This window comes from Triticum urartu, chromosome 3 (assembly GCF_003073215.2).
Source record: "Triticum urartu cultivar G1812 chromosome 3, Tu2.1, whole genome shotgun sequence".
Classification (NCBI taxonomy): Eukaryota; Viridiplantae; Streptophyta; class Magnoliopsida; order Poales; family Poaceae; genus Triticum; species Triticum urartu.
Genome location: NC_053024.1, coordinates 246,299,930 through 246,308,611, shown reverse-complemented (window position 1 = coordinate 246,308,611; position 8,682 = coordinate 246,299,930).

Below are 8,682 nucleotides of genomic sequence, written 5' to 3'. Positions count from 1 at the left end.
GAACACAAGGCATATTGGGCTATTAAAGAGCTCAATTATGATTTTAAACTTGCCGGTGAGAAGAGGTTATTTGATATTAGCTCACTTGATGAATGGAGAACCCAAGCCTACGAAAATGCCAAGTTGTTTAAAGAAAAAGTTAAAAGATGGCATGATAAAAGGATACAAAAGCGTGAGTTTAATGTAGGTGATTATGTATTGCTATACAACTCTGTTTAAGATTTTTTGCAGGAAAACTTCTCTCTAAATGGGAAGGTCCTTACGTTATCGAGGAGGTCTATCGTTCGGTGCCATAAAAATCAACAACTTCGAAGGCACAAATCCGAAGGTGGTGAACGGTCAAAGAATCAAACATTATATCTCAGGTAATCCCATAAATGTTGAAACCAATGTTATTGAAACCGTAACCCCGGAGGAATACATAAGGGACACTTTCCGGAACGTTTCAGACTCCGAAAAGGAATAGGTATGTGGTACGGTAAGTAAACCGACTCCAAAATAGTTTTTAAGGCAATATTTCTCCGTTTTGGAATATTTAGAAAAATAGAAAAATAAGAAGCAGTCCGGGAAGGACACGAGGGCTCCACGAGGGTGGAGGGTGCGCCCTACCCTACCTGGGCGCGCCCCCTACCTCGTGGGCACCTCGTGCGCTTTCCGGACTCCGTTTTTCGTACACGACACGTATTTTGGTCGGTAAAAATTCATTATATAATCTCCCGGGAGGTTTTGACTCCCGTATCACGCAAAAATCTCTTGTCTTTGTTTCGAGCTGTTTTTCTGACAGATCCAGGACGTCATGTCGTCTTCAAGTGCCCCCAAGGACCAGTTCTTCGAGAAGGTCATCAACCCCTACCTCGCGGAGGTGCTGCAACACCCTCAAACCATTGAGATGCGTGAGGGGTTGTTGCACATCCGCGATGTTGAGGGACCAAGGAAGACCGGAAGCACGGAGGCAAGGCTCGAGGCATTGGAGCAAGAAGTTTTCAAGTGTCAGGAGATGGTGGAGCGTGGACTCGATTCCAATCACATTATGATCACGGAGTTCACCAACAACCACAAGCTGGACGTCAAGGACATTGGGGAGGCCATCTTCAAGCTTCATGAGAAAATCGAGCACCTCCAAGCCCAGATCTATGACCTGCAAAATCAAAACTGTGAGTATGAATATAGATTCAAGAGGATGAGTTTGGCTGCAGATTTGAGGTTTCAGGAGACTCGATCATCCTTCTATGATGGTGAGCCTATGCCTTGGAAGAAGGACGACAAGCCTACGCCATCAACAACCATCACCTTCTCCACCAACAAAGAAGAATTGAGTATCTGGTATGGGCACTCCCCTTGGCAACTGCCAAGCTTGGGGGAGTGCCCCGGTATCGTATCACCATCACTTTTATCTTTACCGTTTTTCTTAGTTCGATCCTTTTGGTAATATCTTGATCTAGTAGAATAAAGTTTATGGCATGATCTAGTTTTGAGTTTTGCTTTATGATCCCTCTATGTAATCGAGTCCGTGAGCTATATATAATAAAGATTAGTGTTGAGTCAAGGGCTTGATTATTTTGCCATGATCCTAAGTGAATAAAAGAAAAGAGAAATAAATAAAAAAGGAAACAAAGAGATCATATGGATCTTATGGAGAGTAATGAGCTCACATAGAAAAGTATGATGAATAAAAGTTGTTGAGAGTTGACAAACATAGTTTTGGTCATCGTTGCAATTAATAGGAAGTAATAAAGAAAGAGAGGTCTTCACATATAAATATACTATCTTGGACATCTTTTATGATTGTGAGCACTCATTAAAATATGACATGCTAAAGAGTTGATTTGGACAAGGAAGACAACGTAATGGGTTATGTTTTCTTACATCTGAGATAAATTATATTGTCATGGATCATCCAACATGGTTGAGCTTGCCTTTCCCCTCATGCTAGCCAAATTCATCGCACCAAGTAGAGATACTACTTGTGCTTCCAATACCCTTTAAACCAGTTTTGCCATGAGAGTCCACCATACCTACCTATGGATTGAGTAAGATCCTCCAAGTAAGTTGTCATTGGTGCAAGCAATAAAAATTGCTCTCTAAATATGTATGACTTATTAGTGTGGGAGAAAATAAGCTTTATACGATCGTGTGATATGGAAGAAATAAAGCGACGGACTGCATAATAAAGGTCCATATCACAAGTGGCAATATAAAGTGACGTTCTTTCGCATTAAGATTTTGTGCATCCAACCATAAAATCGCATGACAACCTCTGCTTCTGATACGTCTCCAACGTATCTATAATTTTTGATTGCTCCATGCTATATTATCTACTGTTTTGGACATTATTGGGCTTTATTATCCACTTTTATATTATTTTTGGGACTAACCTATTAACCGGAGGCCCAACCTAGAATTGCTGTTTTTTTGCCTATTTAGGGTTTCGAAGAAAAGGAATATCAAACGGAGTCCAAACGGAATGAAACCTTCGGGAACGTGATTTTCTCAACGAACAAGACTCCAGGAGACTTGGACCCTACGTCAAGACACAAAAGAGGAGGCCACGAGGTAGGGGGCGCGCCTACCCCCCCCAGGCGCGCCCTCCACCCTCGTGGGCCCCCTGTTGCTCCACCGACGTACTCCTTCCTCCTATATATACCTACGTACCCCCAAACGATCAGATACGGAGCCAAAAACCTAATTCCACCGCCGCAACTTTATGTATCCACGAGATCCCATCTTGGGGCCTGTTCCGGAGCTCCGCCGGAGGGGGCATCGATCAGGGAGGGCTTCTACATCAACACCATAGCCTCTCCGATGAAGTGTGAGTAGTTTACCTCAGACCTACGGGTCCATAGTTATTAGCTAGATGGCTTCTTCTCTCTTTTTGGATCTCAATACAATGTTCTCCCCCTCTCTTGGGAGATCTATTCGATGTAATCTTCTTTTTGCGGTGTGTTTGTTGAGACCGATGAATTGTGGGTTTATAATCAAGTCTATCTATGAACAATATTTGAATCTTCTCTGAGTTCTTTTATGTATAATTGGTTATCTTTGCAAGTCTCTTCAAATTATTAGTTTGGTTTGGCCTACTAGATTGATCTTTCTTGCAATGGGAGAAGTGCTTAGCTTTGGGTTCAATCTTGCGGTGTCCTTTCCCGAGTGACAGTAAGGGGCAGCAAGGCACGTATTGTATTGTTGCCATCGAGGATAACAAGATGGGTTCATATTGCATGAATTTATCTCTCTACATCATGTCATCTTGCTTAAGGCGTTACTCTGTTTTAACTTAATACTCTAGATGCATGCTGGATAGCGGTCGATGAGTGGAGTAATAGTAGTAGATGCAGGCAGGAGTCGGTCTACTTGTCTCGGACGTGATGCCTATATACATGATCATACCTAGATATTCTCATAACTATGCTCAATTCTGTCAATTGCTCAACAGTAATTTGTTCACCCACGTAGAATACTTATGCTCTTGAGAGAAGCCACTAGTGAAACCTATGGCCCCCGGGTCTATCTTCATCATATTAATCTCCTAATACTTAGTTATTTACTTTTGCCTTTTTTATTTGCCTTTATTTTACTTTGCATCTTTATCATAAAAAATACCAAAAATATTATCTTATCATATCTATCAGATCTCACTCTCGTAAGTGGCCGTGTAGGGATTGACAACCCCTTATCGCGTTGGTTGCGAGGATTTATTTGTTTTGTGCAGGTACGAGGGACTCGCGCGTAGCCTCCTACTGGATTGATACCTTGGTTCTCAAAAACTGAGGGAAATACTTACGCTACTTTGCTGCATCATCTATTCCTCTTCGGGGAAAACCAACGCAGTGCTCAAGAGGTAGCAAGAAGGATTTCTGGCGCTGTTGTCGGGGAGGTCTACGCAAAAGTCAATATACCAGTACCCATCACATACCCTTATCTCCCGCATTACATTATTTGCCATTTGCCTCCTCATTTTCCTCTCCCGCACTTCACCCTTGCCATTTTATTTGCCCTCTCTCTCTCTCTATCCACCCTCTCTTTCTCTATTTGCCTCTTTTTGCCCGCTTGCTTTTTGTTTGCGTGTGTGTTAGTTTGCTTGTTTGTCACGATGGCTCAAGATAACACTAAATTGTGTGACTTCACCAATACCAACAATAATGATTTTATTAGCACTCCGATTGCTCCTCTTACCGATGCTGAATCTTGTGAAATTAATACTGCTTTGCTGAATCTTGTCATGAAGATTGTTTTCCGGCCTTCCTAGTGAAGATGCCGCTACCCATCTAAATAGCTTCGTTGATTTGTGTGATATGCAAAAGAAGAAAGATGTGGATAATGATATTGTTAAATTGAAGCTATTTCCTTTTTCGCTTAGAGATCGTGCTAAAGCTTGGTTTTCGTCTTTGCCTAAAAATAGTATTGATTCGTGGAACAAGTGCAAAGATGCTTTTATCTCTAAGTATTTTCCTCCCGCTAAGATCATATCTCTTAGAAACGATATTATGAATTTTAAGCAACTTGATCATGAACATGTTGCACAAGCTTGGGAGAGAATGGAACTAATGATACGTAATTGCCCTACTCATGGTTTAAATTTGTGGATGATTATATAAAAAATTTATGCCGGATTGAATTTTGCTTCTAGAAATCTTTTAGATTCGGCCGCGGGAGGCACTTTTATGGAAATCACTTTAGGAGAAGCTACTAAACTCCTAGATAATATTATGGTGAATTATTCTCAATGGCATACTGAAAGATCTACTAATAAAAAGGTGCATGCGATAGAAGAAATTAATGTTTTGAGTGGAAAGATGGATGAAATTATGAAATTATTTGCTAATAAGAGTGTTTCTTCTGATCCTAATGATGTGCCCTTGTCTACTTTGATTGAGAATAATAATGAATCTATGGATGTGAATTTTGTTGGTAGGAACAATTTTGGTAACAACGCGTATAGAGAAAATTTTAATCCTAGGCCTTATCCTAGTAATCCCTCTAATAATTATGGTAATTCCTACAACAATTCTTATGGATTACAATAATATGCCCTCTGATTTTGAATCTAATATTAAAGAATTTATTACCTCGCAAAATAATTTCAATGCTTTGATTGAAGAAAAATTGCTTAAGATTGATGAGTTGGCTAGGAACGTTGATAGAATTTATCTTGATGTTGATTCTTTGAAACTTAGATCTATTCCACCTAAGCATGATATCAATGAGTTTCTCAAAGACATGAGAATTTCCATTGATGAGTGCAAAGAAAGAACCGCTAGGATGTGTGCTAAGAAAGATGCCTTTATAAGAGCGTGTTCTTCTAGTTCCTATGAAAATAAAGATGAAGATCTAAAAGTTATTGATGTGTCCCCTATTAAATCTTTGTTTTTCAATATGAATGTTGATAATGATGGGACTGAATATGATCCACCTTTACCTAGAAGGCGTTCCAAGAATTCAGAATTTTTTGATCTTGATGGTAAAATTGATAAAAGTGGGATTGAAGAAATTAAAACCCTAGATGTTGATAAACCCACTATTATGTATTTCAAGGAATTTAACTATGAAAATTGCTCTTTGATTGATTGTATTTCCTTGTTGCAATCCGTTCTAAATTCTCCTCACGCTTATAGTCAAAATAAAGCGTTTACTAAACATATCGTTGATGCCTTGATGCAATCTTATGAAGAAAAACTTGAATTGGAAGTTTCTATCCCTAGAAAACTTTATGATGAGTGGAAACCAACTATTAAAATTAAAATTAAAGATCATGAATTCTATGCTTTATGTGATTTGGGTGCTAGTGTTTCCACGATTCCAAAGACTTTGTGTGATTTGTTAGGTTTCCGTTATTTTGATGATTGCTCTCTAAACTTGCACCTTGCGGATTCCACTATTAAGAAACCTATGGGAAGAATTAATGATGTTCTTATTGTTGAAAATAGGAATTATGTGCCCGTAGGTTTTATTGTTCTTGACATAGATTGCAATCCTTCATGGCCTATTATTCTTGGTAGACCTTTCCTTAGAACGATTGGTGCAATTATTGATATGAAGGAAGGAAATATTAGATTCCAATTTCCATTAAGGAAAGGCATGGAACACTTTCCTAGAAATAAAATTAAATTACCTTATGAATCTATTATGAGAGCCACTTATGGATTGCCTACCAAAGATGGCAATACCTAGATCTACCCTTGCTTGTTATGCCTAGCTAGGGGCGTTAAATGATAGCGCTTGTTGGGAGGCAACCCAATTTTATTTTTATTCCTTGATTTTTTTTCTCCTGTTTAGTAATAAATTATTTATCTAGTCTCTGTTTTGGTTGTGTTTTTTGTGTTTAATTAGTGTTTGTGCCAAGTAGAACCGTTGGGCTGTAAAAAAACAGAAACTTTAGCGCTCACGAGAACTGCTTCCATTTTTATTTGGAAAGTTCTATTTAGTTAATTCTTTTTGAAGATGATTAATAGATAAATTCCTCACGTACAAAAATTTATTTTATAATTTTTTGGGTTCCAGATCTTGCGTTAGCTACAGATTACTACAGACTGTTCTGTTTTTGACAGATTCTGTTTTTCGTGTGTTGTTTGCTTATTTTGATGAATCTATGGCTAGTAAAATAGTTTATAAACCATAGAGAAGTTGGAATACAGTAGTTTTAACACCTATATAAATAAATAATGAGTTCATTACAGTACCTTGAAATGGTCTTTTGTTTTCTTTCGCTAACGGAGCTCACGAGATTTTCTACTTAGAGTTTTGTGTTGTGAAGTTTTCAAGTTTTGGGTAAAGATTTGATGGATTATGGAACAAGGAGTGGCAAGAGCCTAAGCTTGGGGATGCCCATGGCACCCCCAAGATAATCTAAGGACACCTAAAAGCCAAAGCTTGGGGATGCCCCAGAAGGCATCCCCTCTTTCGTCTACTTCTATCGGTAACTTTACTTGGAGCTATATTTTTATTCACCAGATGATATGTGTTTTGCTTGGAGCGTCTTGTATGATTTGAGTCTTTACTTTTTAGTTTACCACAATCATCCTTGCTGTACACACCTTTTGAGAGAGCCATACATGATTTGGAATTTTTTAGAATACTCTATGTGCTTCGCTTATATCTTTTGAGTTATATAGTTTTGCTCTAGTACTTCACTTATATCTTTTAGAGCACGGTGGTGGATTTGTTTTATAGAAACTATTGATCTCTCATGCTTCACTTAGATTATTTTGAGAGTCCTAAATAGCATGGTAATTTGCTTAAAATCCTAATATGCTAGGTATTCAAGATAAGTAAAATTTTCTTAGGAGTGTTTTGAATACTAAGAGAAGTTTGATGCTTGATGATTGTTTTGAGATATGAAGGTAATAATATCAAAGTCGTGATAGTTTAGTAGTTGTGAAATTGAGAAATTCTTGTGTTGAAGTTTGCAAGTACCGTAGCATGCACGTATGGTAAACGTTATGTAACAAATTTGAAACATGAGGTGTTATTTGATTGTCCTCCTTATGAGTGGCGGTCGGGGACGAGCGGATGGTCTTTTCCTACCAATCTATCCCCCTAGGAGCATGCGTAGTAGTACCGAGGTTTTTGATGACTTGTAGATTTTTGCAATAAGTATGTGAGTTCTTTATGACTAATGTTGAGTCCATGGATTATACGCACTCTCACCCTTCCATCCTTGCTAGCCTCTTCGGTACCGTGCATTGCCCTTTCTCACATTGAGAGTTGGCGCAAACTTCGCCGGTGCATCAAACCCCGTGATATGATACGCTCTTTCACACATAAACCTCCTTATATCTTCCTCAAAACAGCCACCATACCTACCTATTATGGCATTTCCATAGCCATTCCGAGATATATTGCCATGCAACTTTCCACCATTCTGTTTATCATGACACATTCATTATTGTCATATTGCTTAGCATGATCATGTAGTTGACATAGTATTTGTGGAAAGGCCATCGTTCATAATTCTTTCATACATGTCACTCTTGGTCCATTGCATATCCCGGTACACCACCGGAGGCATTCATATAGAGTCATTTTTTGTTCTAGTATTGAGTTGTAATCATTGAGTTGTAAATAAATAGAAGTGTGATGATCATCATTTTTCTAGAGCATTGTCCCAAGTGAGGAATTATAAAAAAAGGAAAGGCCATAAAAAAGAGAGAAAGGCCCAAAAAATGAGAGAAAAGAGAGAAGGGACAATGTTACTATCCTTTGCCACACTTGTGCTTCAAAGTAGCACCGTAATCTTCATGATTGAGAGAGTCTCTTGTTTTGTCACTTTCATATACTAGTGGGAATTTTCATTATAGAACTTGGCTTGTATATTCCAAACAATGGGCCTCCTCAAGTGCCCTAGGGTCTCCGTGAGCAAGCAAGTTTGGATGCACACCCCACTTAAGTTTTCTTTTGTTGAGCTTTCATACATTAAAGCTCTAGTGCATTCGTTGCATGGCAATCCCTACTCCTTGCATTACATCAATTGGTGGGCATCTCATAGCCCATTGATTAGCCTCGTTGATGTGGGACTTTCTCCTCTTCTCCACATAACCCCTCATTATATTCTATTCCACCCATAGTGCTATGTCCATGGCTCGCGCTCATATATTGCGTGAAAGTTTATAGGTTTGAGATTACTAAAGTATGAAACAATTGCTTGGCTTGTCATCGGGGTTGTGCATGATGAGAGCATTCTTGTGT